At 38.3% G+C, this 12,694-nt stretch overlaps 1 protein-coding gene across 2 annotated transcripts in view; it reads right to left on the bottom strand.

Annotated features, from left to right (window-relative positions):
• RASSF3 (Ras association domain family member 3) overlaps positions 1–12,694 on the bottom strand; it is a 37,479-nt gene that overhangs the window by 22,687 nt on the left and 2,098 nt on the right. The window contains exon 2 of one of the 2 annotated variants that reach the window (XM_058190967.1): positions 6,888–6,951. The exons of the other annotated variant lie outside the window; for it this stretch is intronic. The gene's annotated coding sequence lies outside the window, so the exon portion shown is untranslated. The remainder of the gene's footprint in view (positions 1–6,887; positions 6,952–12,694) is intronic. 2 annotated transcript variants of the gene reach the window in all.

Here is a 12,694-nt window from a genome sequence, read left to right as displayed (position 1 = left end):
CTAAATCCCTGCAAGCCTTGAGCCTTTTCCCTGCCTGCCTTGTTCCACTTACCTCTTTCAAAGATTGCTTTCCAAAAAGTGCCTAATCAATGCAATGCACAACCATCCTGCAAAGGCCACTTTGCACTATTCTGGAGGTAGATATTGTTCACATGTTGAAAATTGAACCCTACTAAAAATTGAAAAACATGTTGAAAATTGAACCCTCTGAAAAATTGAACCCTCTGAAACATGTTGAAAATTGAACCCTCTCGCTTGGACTATTGCAATGCTCTCTACATGGGGCTCCCCTTGAAGAGCACCCGGAGACTCCAGTTAGTCCAGAATGCAGCTGCACGGGTGATAGAGGGAGCACTTCGGAGCTCCCATGTAACACCCATCCTGCGCAGACTGCACTGGCTGCCTGTTGTCTTCCGGGTGCGCTTCAAGGTATTGGTGACTACCTTCAAAGCGCTCCGTGGCTTAGGACCAGGATATTTACAGGACTGTCTACTGCCATCTTCTATCTCCCAGCAACCGGTGCGTTCTCACAGAGAGGGACTCCTTAGGGTGCCGTCAGCCAAGCAATGTCGACTGGCGGCCCCCAAGGGGAGGGCCTTCTCTGTGGGGGCTCCTACCCTGTGGAACGAACTTCCCCCTGGACTTCGACAATTACCTGACCTCCGGACCTTTCGCCGCGAACTTAAAACTTATTTATTTCGTCTTGCTGGACTGGCTTGAATTTTTAAAATTTTTAAATGATTTTATGGGTCTTAAATTTATTAGTTTTACAGGGTTGATATTGTATTTTAAAGGGGGCCAATTGAATAAGTTTTTTAATGTTTGTTTTTAGCATTGTATGTGTTGTTTTTGTATTTTACTGTGGCTGTAAACCGCCCTGAGTCCTTTGGGAGAAGGGCGGTATACTAATTAAAATATTATTATTATTATTAATATTATTATTATTATTACTACTACTACTACTACTACAGTAAGAAATTGCAGGAATGGTGTCTGCTTCCAGAATGATCCAAGCCAGCTTCTATAAAAGTCTGCATGATATGACATTGGCTGGGTGCTATTTTTGAAATTTAGTCTTCAGAAAGTTAACTTCATGATGTGAAGAGGCTGTAGGACTTAGCAGGGTAGGAAGCATGTCCAGGAACTAGGCATAAAGAATCCATTGGGGCAGGAGGGATGTGCAAGTTATGCAGAGCAGTTGCAGCATCCCTGAGGTCAGTTGTCAAGCACCCGAACTGCAATTACAGGACCATGGGAGCACTTTACCCCATGCTATGATTATAGAGTCTAAGTCACTTCATGTAGCACTATTGTAATTTTGAATGGTTACTGAACAAAAGGTCTTAAGCTGAAGATTACTTGTAATGTTGTTAATTATTTTGGCTTATTGCCACAACAAACAATGGTCAAAACAAATCATGTTTTAGGAGTATAAGGGAGCCCATAATGCATCATGAAGAAGCTATTACTTTATATTCACCTATAAGAATTTTCATGAAAAATGGTTATTTTTCATGAAAATTAGTGATCCGCTTACCTTTATATCAATATGCTGCTAATGGCTATAAAACAAATCAAGAAGAAAGATGGTATAAAATATAATAAATTTATCATACCACAATTGCTAGATGGGATAATTTTCTGTTTGCCAGAATACTGGGTCACACAGGATTCACTATCCCACAACTCTATACAAACATAGTTCTCAGAAAAAAATAAGGGCATACATGAGCATGTTAGCAGGAATACTGTTGCTGTATTTGTCCAATTTGTTTTGCAGCCATACAAATAGATATATCAAAATTAGAACAATTTAAGAAAGGTTTAGCAACACTGAATATGAATAAGTACTGCTGTGACTAAAAAAGGAAAACTGTTATGGATGCAACAAGTGAAAATTTGTAGTGAAGAAGTCAAAGGTTGGAAAGCATATAGATTCATTCTTTTTGTATGTGTGAATGCCTTTAAATCATAATCCCTTAACTCCAGGCAATCTGGAAAATCCGGACAAAAAGAGAACATTATCAAGTCTTCGGACAGCATTCCAGTCACACCTTTAATGTATCAGTATTAGTAAATTAGTTTGTGTATGGTGAGGGAAGAGGACACTGATGTTACACCGTCATAAGACTAGAAGGCAAGATGCAAGATCAGGCCCAAGATTTATTTAGACTAGCAGTTTGTTCCCACAGCGCAACTAAATGCTTTTGGCAAACCCCAACAGATCACAATAACATTTTACATTACATTAATTGAGGGTTTTAATTCCACAATTGCTAGAGGTAATATAGCAACTAATCATAACCTCCAAATATATATTTATGAATCTAATTAATATCTTTAAAAATTAAAGTTTCTTATAGTTCAATTTAGACATGAAAAAATTCATCCTGTACTGCTGGTCTTCCTTAGATTGGACGAGACTGTAGAATGAAACCTCAATTTAATGGAGCAACTGGGGAAATAGGAGATCCCATTTATCCACTAAATCTGGGGCAATATCATTATGCAAATGGTATAAATTGTGTAGTTTGTTTTATGATGTCATTATGAAAAATAAAATAGGAATTTTCATCCATTGTATTTCATCCATTTCATCCAGTCTATTGTATTAAAGTTACCTGTCAAGATTTCATTTCATACATCTTCATTATTTATTCATTATGTATATATAATTTTTACCATATACAAAAATTTATATTTCTCTATTATTTTAAAACCTGAAAAATTTTCCTCTTAAGGTAAAGTTAAGTCACTGATCATATCTGAGAGTATTTTTTCAAGTATGGCTACAGCGTAGATTTGGATAAAGGCATTGATTCTATCAATTTTTTTAGCAGATTTCCAACTTTTTGAAAACATCCTTTGAGGAGTGCAATAAACACAGAACAAGATTTTCTGATGAATAATTTCATTTCCAGATCATATTGTGTAATACCTGGATCTATTAATCTTCAGCGTCTCAACCCATGTAATTTATTTACATTAATCTTCAACTTTAAAAAAAGTTTTCCATAGAATTGGATTGTTGATATTACTTAAAAATAACATTGCTTAAACTTTTAAGTATTTTGTGTACTTCTGAAATACATCAAGGCCATATTGTTTTATCAGTGTATTTTAATTGCATTTACTGCAAAGCAGCTGATTCAGTTAAGGTGTATTTAAAGCACAATCTCTCGAAAGTTTTAAAATAGCTGCTAGAAAGTAGCAGATTCAATATATTAACCTCTTACCTGGCCCAAATTTTCCAGGATATTTTACTCCCATTTTCAAAGTGAGGTTAATATAAGGTGCACTTTCTAATGAACTTCTAGGTCCAAATTAAATCCCTAACCTATTAATGTTTACATATGTCTAGCATGCTTTAAAACAAGGAAAAACAAATCCTGTTTATTATCCCCATGTTTATTGCTACCAATGTCAAATAACTAGTTCCTTTCCTTGCCATAAAGTTTCTTGAAGTTTTTCTATCTATATAAAATAACTCATAAGAATTAACATCAGAATCCCTCTTAAGTTATATATTTAACTAGAGGTTATTCATTTTAATATTTCTCTCCCCCCACTCCTTTCTCTCTCTTACACACACACACACACACACACACACACACACAGAGTCTTCCTTTGTATGTAAGCTTTAAGTGAGAAAATTATTTTATCAACTCTGGAAAAAAGCTATCAGGAAACACAGCAAGCAGAACTTGTTCTTAAGAGTATGTGGAATAATAATTGCTGGTTTTTTCAATTCTAGGTTGAAAGGCTTTCATTTTCTTTAAACAGCAATTTCCTTATTTGCATGCTGAGGAAATCCATCACAAGGAAATGCTTTGCTCCACCCTTCCTTCAAGAAAAAATTAAGAATTCATGGTTGCTCGTTACAAAGTTCACTATTGTGTTGAAACACACAACCTGTCATGTTTTTGACTGAAAAAATTGCTGTTCCTATAACATAACTACTTACCAAAGTACGAAACCTTAGTATATTGTTTTTAAGTAAATTATGTTCAATAATTGAGAATGGTAACAGAGGCTTCATAACAGAAGCTAAAAAATAAATGTGTACTTTTGCTTCAGGTTTTTTCTACAATTTTTGCAATAACAAACATTACTTTGAATTAAATTTAATTGAATAGTTACATACAAACAATTAAAACACAAAACAAAGTTATGTGTTCCAGTGAGAATATTTTTCTTCCTGTTACTGGATTATAATGCTCAGATTCTTAACATACAGCTTTATTTACTTTCCCAGTCTTACAACACATGGCTAAGTGGAATTTTGTCATTTAATTCTCATTTTATTTGTAGAAGAAAAATGTTCATTTGGCTATATATTGTTTTACTCTATTTCCATCTTATTGAACAATTGTAATACAGAAATAATAAATCTCTCTGAAATCTAGTTTCAAAAATCATATAATGGTTGCAAATCATCCCCAAGCATTTGTACATTTTCTCTCCATATGTCTTTTTTTCTTTTAAGTGTGCATTTTTTACTATTGTTAAGAAATCAATAGCATGATAGGAAAAATATGGTATCAGGAAAGTAATTTCCAGGTTTTTTTTTAAATTTGTTAATCACAACTATAAAATCACTAAAGTTGAAGTTTATCCATAGACATGATTTGTTATAAAAGCACACTTTTTGGCATGCACAGGATTATAACCTGAATCTATTATTCAGAAAACTTCAGAGATACCTATTTAATCGTCTAGTCTGACATGAAGTACATTTATATGAGAATTCTATGGATGCCATTTCATTATCTGTAATTAGTGAAAAATTATAAAAATAACCAATTATTTATAGTGCAATTTAGAAAGGTGTTATAAAATCACACTTTTTGGTATGCACAGGATTATAGCCTGAATCTATTATTCAAACAACTTCAGAGACACCTGTTTATTTAGTTTGACATGAAGTATGACAATTCTCTGGCTGGCATTCCATTATCTGTAATTAGTTAAAAATTGCAAAAATAATCAAGTATTTATGGTGCAATTTAGAAATGAAATTGAGATGGTAACAATCAAAAACTTAAAGTTTGTTTTTCTTCTGTACTATGAGTTTTATTGTTTTTAGTAAAATGTTGTAGTTGTTATAAGTACTGACATAATCCATATTTTTCATGAAAGTTTCTTAAATCCTGAAAACGTGATTGTATACATAGGGGATGTATAGGGGATGAAAGGGAATATATGAAATATCCCCTTTCCCTGCAGAATTTGCCAACATCTACCATTAATCAATGGATATGAAGACAGAATATATAATTTATTTAATATTAATTCTCCAATAAAAATATTATATATTTAAGTTTCTAAACCAGAAGCAAATCTAACCTGCTTAAAGGCTATCTCTACAGTACTGTATTCATCCTTTCTGTTGAACTGTTTACTATTCCAAAAGATAATTGTGAGAATAATTACCTAAATAATTGTGCAGGTTTAAGAACTGGTACAGAAATTTGCTTTTCTGCTACTCCCTACTCTTTTTTTTATTTTCTTAAGCCTGCAGATAGCATTAATCTACCTTGGAAGTTTTTTGAGCTGATGTATCAACCAAAAAGGGACACAGTGGCTCAGTGACTAAGACGCTGAGCTTGTTAATTGAAAGGTCAGCAGTTCAGTGGTTCGAATCCCTAGTGCCGCGTAATGGGGTGAGTTCCTGTTACCTGTCCCAGCTTCTGCCAACCTAGAAGTTCAAAAGCATGTAAAAAATGCAAGTAGAAAAACAGGGACCACCTTTGGTAGGAAGGTAACAATGTTCCGTGCTCCTTTGGCAATTAGTCATGCCAGCCACATGACCACGGAGACATCTTCGGACAGCGCTGGCTCTTCGGTTTTGAAATGGAGATGCTAGTCGTCCCCTAGAGTCGGGAACGACTAGCACATATGTGCAAGGGGAACCTTTACCATTATCAGCCAAAAATGGAAGAGATCACAACGTAACATTAAATTCTAAGCAAAAAATTATCACAATAGAAAAAATAAGTACAATTTTAACAAACACCTGTTTATCATACTGTCATTTCTGAACATGATCCAAATAATTCTATGGTACTTACACAGTTAATACACACTCCACAGTTAACAACAGGAAATAGAATATACATGGAATATTGGAACACAGTTATTATTGCCTACTTACGCTAAGATTAATTTTTTCTATCGTATCTGAAAAATAACTATCAATGTCATGCTTTCTTAATGAATTACATGCTTCAGCTTTCAAAGCTCTGGATATGCCCAAACAAGTTATATGTTTCATAGATTTACAAAACTCATCAACTGTGAAACAGAACGTTCTGTATCTCCTCTGGACCATGCTATTCTGGCCTAGAGGATTTATGTCTGGAAATTGTCAAAGAACACTCCTTCACTCCCAACTAGATGGTCCAGTGGAAGGATGGAATGTTGCTTTTTTCTCTGATGAGTTTTTCACAGCCCTATGAAATAAGCAAAGAAACAACACCAACCATTTGCAGTGTTATCTCCATAGAGGTAAAGATATACTGGAAAACTGCTAGCAAATTATGTACATTTGCTACTTCTTCTGATGTAAAGCATTAAAATGCCCCTTTCCTTTTAAAAAGGAGTATGCAGGCAGACATAATGATTAATATGAATAAAATATAGACTAGTCTATGCCAAACCCTGAGTTTACAAGGTACCTTAAACACATAGAAATAATTTGCTGTTTCAAATTTACTGACACTAAAACAACAATCCACAAATCATAATGTCAATTTGTAAGAAATGTCAAGGATAGATTGATAGAATGACCATCAATGCAGGCCAGTTGCTAAGTATCCAAAATGCAGCCCTGTGATGACTATAGGGGTGCACAGACCATCAGAATTTTAGAACTAGATTGTAATTACCTTTTGGAAGGGTCCATCATAATTTAAATGGTCACTAAGCAACCTGTCAACAGTCAAAGACTATCTGTAGTAATGGAGGAAACAAATAGCAATCACATAAGAAAGCAGCTGTTAACCTGTCAGCAAAATTATTTCTTTACATAAAGAAAATATTTGATTTATAAGAACAACTTTCAAAGTAAAAGTCACAGTTAACCCCTTTCCATGGATTAATGCAACAATCTTTCAGGTTTTTATCCTGAACATAGGGACCTGTATTAATGCCAAGGATAATGTAAGGTTGGCTACACCTGTACACGTGTGTGTGTGTGTGTGTGTGTGTGTGTGTGTGTGTGTGTAGGTCTTGGCATTTTCGGGTCTTTTTCCGTGTAAGGTTGAGAGTATCTTGGCGACGTTTCAACGAGGTCTCACTCATCATCTTCAGGCTGGTGTTTTCGGCTTCATGCTTCTGTGAGCAAAGTGTGGTCGGAGCTGCTGTCTCTCTATAAATACTGGTGGAGAGGTGGGGAGTGTTGCTGTGAACTGGTTGGTTGGCTGTGTGGTTGCATCTTGATTGGTAGATGGAGTGGGTGTTTGCAGATTGGTCGGCTGTTTCGTAGCATCCTGTGTGGATGTGGTCCTAGTCTTTGTTCCTGAGCTTTGGTGTTGTGGCCTCTGGAGTTCTGTGATGTGATGTCTTGAGCAGATGGCTGTGATGCAGCATCCCGGGTTTTCGTTTGGCTCCGAGTCCGGGGTCTTGTCATGTGTTCCTGGCGTGCGTCAGCTTGCTTTGTTTGGGGATCGGAGGGGGGCGCAGCAGCCAGTGGGGCCGGCATGGTCTGGCTTCTGGATGGTGGTTGTGTTTCGTCCGTGGGATAAGTTTGGGTTTGAATCTGGTGAGGATGATTGGTGGTGGCGTTGTATGTTATCCTGGGTCCGGTGTCAATTTTCATGGCTGGGACTTGTTTGTTGACTAAGGCTAGTTTCCAGAAGTCTGGTAGGCGGGAGGTGGCATCCCGTCTGTTCATGTTCTGGGGATGTTTCTCTATTTCGATGGCTTCCATAATTATTCTCTTGTTATAGTGTTCAGTTTTGGAGATTAATTTGGTTCCTTCAAAATCAATTTCATGTCCTGTGGTTTTAAGGTGCTAGAAAAGGGAGGAGGTTTTTTCTTCTTTCTGATTGCGTTTTTGTGTTCTGCGATGCATGCATTTATTCTCCTATTAGTTTGTCCAATGTATGTGGCTGGGCAGATTTTGCATGGTATTTCATAGACTCCTTGATTTTCTAGATGGATCTTGTCTTATCAACCTTACACAGGAAAAGACCCGAAAATGCCAAGACCTACATACCTATACCCATGAAAACCTATGAATATGTATGTATGTATGTATGTATGTATGCATATGTATACCTGTATACATATAACACTCCCTATAGCACTACTCGTCTCATCTAAGTGTCACTGGGTGGTTTACAAAAACCATGAAAAAATTGTATTAAAAAGAGAGTTAAAAACTTAAGATTTAAGAGTTATAAAGTTTAAAAACAGTTTAAAATGTCAATAGAAACAATCACTTTGTCATACAACTTCCTATGACCATTTTAGTTTCTGAAATGAGCTTTAATTTTTTTTAAAGGCCAAATGCTAATTGGTCAGAAAGGTGATTATAACTTGAGCAGGATTCCATTAAAAACAAATTAGAATGAAGATATTTCAGAAGTTAATTAAAAGTGTGCAAAACTGAAAACTTCCACTTTTCAGATTTTTTTTTTATTTACATTTATATCCTGCCCTTCTCCGAAGACTCAGGGCGGCTTACATTGTGTTACAATATTCATTGACATATCTAAATGTTTTGATTAAAATAGATATATTTTAAACAAAACATATTTTTTTTTAATTTCATGCCAATTCTAAAAGAACATAAAAGAATTACTTAGTCATTTATTCTTGAACTAAAAACCAACTACTATCAAGTTCATTCTGTCTTCTTTCTCATATTACACTAAGAGCTAGAAGTAGAAACATGTGGTTCAGCTATATAATTTTGCCAGAATTCTGTGGTGTTAATAGCAGTTTGCCCTTCCACATCCATAAACTTTTTGTTCTTAAATCTTTTAAGGCTTAAATGTTGATTCTCCTTAATTCCATGTCTTGTCCGTCTCTGATAGATCTCTGTGATGCACCTCCATATCTAACATCTGCTTTTCCCAAACTAGTATTTATGGTACCCAAAACTCTTGTCCTAAGTGAGTAGACACAGAGCAAGTTCTTGTGTCGTTGTAAGCCACAATGTGGCTAATCTTGAAAGAAAGATGTTATTACACATTTTCAGATCATTCAAGTGCATAATGATTTGCTCCATATGCAAGGGGGCATTATTCATTTCACATCAGTCCAGTTCAGACTTTACCACAGGGACCAAGTGGTGGGCTGCTCCCGGTTCGGACCTGTTCAGATGAACCGGAGTTCTGATGATCAGTTGGCCCCACCCACCCAGTTGGTGGGTGGGGCCAACTGATATCCTGATCCTATATTTCTTTCTTTCTTTCTGGCTCAGCTGATTTGCATGGCACAGCTGATTTCCATGCCTCCATTGTTCTACTTACCGGGGCTGCCTTAGAAGGTAAGCAGCCAAGCTTCAAATTGCTATATTTTGAACGCTTCACACAAGTGTGTTAGGCATGTGCGAAGTCGCGTGCATGCACAAAGTGTGCGCTCACAGAACCAGTTGTTAAACCAGTTGCAGCCCACCACTGCAGGGACTGCTCGTCCCCTTAATTGGGGCCTGCAGATCAGCTTAGCCAGCAAGGCCCTGGAGTTGCTTTTCGTTCTGTCTCTCTGTGCGCCTGAAGATGTTTCCGGCAAATTCTTGCCAGCCTCAGCCCTGCCCACAGTGCCAGGCAACCTCACAGATGAGGGCCCCTCTCTTCTGCAGCTCACCTTGTAGGTCTGGAGCAGGCAGCGACCAAAGTTTGCGCTCCGCCAGGCCTCAAGCTCGGGTCTTGCTCAAACTGCTGCCACAATGAGGCAGAAAGCCATGTGGCGCGCCACAATCAGCTCCGCCCCTCTACCTGGCTGCTGAGGCTGCTGGCCTCACAGGGCCTCATCACCCTCCTGGGTGCGCTGCTCTCGCCTGGTGTGGGACAACTCAGCCGAGATCTCTGGAGCACCTCCCCTGCCGCCGCCCTGCCCTGTGTGAGCTCCATGGAGGCCCTGCAATGGGATGGAGGAGGAAGGGGGAGATCACCCCTTCTTCCTTTGCACCCCAAAACCCCATCTTCTCTGGCTGCTGAGTCCCTGGCCTGTACCCCTCTCACTGGAGCAAGATGCGCAAACTCAATGTTACCTATGGAGGCCTCCCAGTGCAATGCCCTGCTGCAGCTTCAGAACAAACCTCTGCCTTCCCTGCACAGTATTGCAAGGCTAGAGGCTCCGAAGCCACGGAGGAGGCATTTTTGGATGTGCATCTGTGCAGGTCTCCTCTTTGAAAGGACGATGAGCAGGAAAATCTCCCCCCACCCGCAGATCACTTTCTGAAAGACTTTTTCTCACCCTGCCGGTTTCTGATCTCTCTCCCTCTCCAGCATCTCAAGCAAAATCAGTGATTTGGGGGGGGAGGAGGTGTTAGGTTTCCTGTGAGTATTTACCTGTAGAAGTCTCTTTCAGAAAGTGATGGGGGGGGGGGGGGCAGGAGTCCTGCCGATCATCCTTTCAAAGAGGAGCCCTGCACAGACACACATCCAAAAATGTTCCCTCCATAGCTTCAGAGCCTCCAGTCTTGCAATCCTGCACAGGGTAGGCAGAGGTATGCTCCAAAGCTGCAGCAAAGTGTTGCACAAGACCTCTGCAGACAAAGTAACATTTATGAAATGTTAACTTTCAACACAGTACTGGGCCATGTGGGATGAAATAATGGGAAAAAATTATGGATAGCTGCTGCTACCAGTACAGTACCCTCAGGAAGCCAGCGCAAGGTGCATGGGGTGCGTCACTTGGCCTCCTGCTGCAAAAGCAGCTGTGCTTGCTGGAGGCGGTGACCAGAGTGGCACCCGCAAAGCAGCTGTTCCATGGAGAGAATTGCCTGCTGCGACCATGACCATTAGGTAAGGAGGGTGTGAGGCATGTGGGGCACGTCGCTTGGCCTCCTGCTTTTGCGATTGCGGCTGCAAAAGCAACACTTGCAGGAAGCAGTGACCTGAGCAGCAACTGGGAAGCAGCTGTTTCGTAGATCATAGGATGGCCTGCTGAGACCCTTCAGGAAGCTGGTGTGAGACGCAAGGGGGCACTTGCCCCGCCCCATGCCGCATACCGGTACAAGGGGGGGGAATAAAACCTTTCCGAAAATAAGGCCTAGTGCTTATTTCAGGAGGAGGGGTCAAAAGAAAATAAGACTGGGTCTTATTTTCGGGAAAACACTCTAGTTATAACTTTATTTGCTTCTAATTGTTTGCAGATCTGGTTTTTTTATTATCTTTTCCAGGATCTTCAATTTGGGTTGTTTATAATATACAAGTTAATAATATAATACAAGTTATTTACTTTTCTTTCTTTTAATTCATAACTTACACTGTTCCTTCCTTCTTCCCCTCCTATCCCTTCCCTTCTTTCTACCGGTATTACCTTCAGGTCATTCTTCACTGCTGGAGAGTCCCTGCAGTTTTCTTGGAAGGATTTTGGAAGTGGTTTGCCATTGCCTGCTTCCTAGAGCTAACTTTGTGGTCAAGGATGGACTAGAACTCACAATCTCAAAAGTTTCTAACCTGATGCCTTCACCATTAAACCAAACAAGCTCTTTTGCAGCTGATGTAGCTTGGTCATTTATTATAGATTAATTTAAATTTAATATTCTTAAAAGATAACTAGGTAAAACACAAAAACAATACATTATTTTCTTTAGAAAATAGAAACCTCTCGAAACAAAGTTTCACATTCACAAGATACCTCTAGAGGTCAGCCACCAAGATATGACACATTCTTTTTTCCATAGTTCACAGATGCAACAAATATTTGGTGATTATTCTACATCTACTGGAAACTATATAGGTAGTCAAAATTTATGTTGCTAAGTGAAACATTTGTTAAATGAGTTTCATCCCATTTCTTGTCACAGTTGTTAAATGAATCACAACAGTTGTTGAGTTAGTCCAGCATTTGCTAAGGGAATCTGGCTTTCCCATTGATTTTGTCAGGTTGCAGATGGTCACATGACCTTGGGACACTGCAATTGTCATAAATATGAATTAGTTGCCAAACATCTGAATGTAAATCACGTGACCGTGGCGCTGCTGCAAGGGTCCTACGTCACTTTTTTCAATGCCTTTGTAACTTTGAATGGTCACTAAACGAACTACCTACACTGAATTTTCAAGACTTATTATTATGCTGTTGATAGATCGGTTTTTTTATGAATGTATCCAATAACCTTTGAAAGTCATTCATTAAAATTCTATATATGGGCTTGTACTACATCCAAAAATTAGTTTTTTCTCAACAATGTATTTGCTATTTAGATATAAATTACTGTAACCTAATTTCACACTTTATTATTTATAATATGTTGATTGTTGGTATGCATATATGATTTTAATATTCATTGTCAACAATGTAATCCATCAGACTAGAAACTGGAAGATGAGAACTCTCTCAGCCCTAAGATACAGGCAATAGCAAGCCACTTCCAAAAATCTTGCCAAGAAAACTGCAGGGAGGCCAGGAGCCGACTCTGACTCCAAGGGATAAACACATGCACACACATACAAACACTAATTTAATAATGAAAATTTTAATGAAAATTACAATACTTGTAAAAGCTCTGTATTTT

Source organism: Ahaetulla prasina, chromosome 7, assembly GCF_028640845.1.
Source record: "Ahaetulla prasina isolate Xishuangbanna chromosome 7, ASM2864084v1, whole genome shotgun sequence".
In the NCBI taxonomy this organism is placed as follows: Eukaryota; Metazoa; Chordata; class Lepidosauria; order Squamata; family Colubridae; genus Ahaetulla; species Ahaetulla prasina.
The sequence above is the reverse complement of the archived record's forward strand: the minus strand, read 5'-3'. Positions and strand labels throughout refer to the sequence as shown.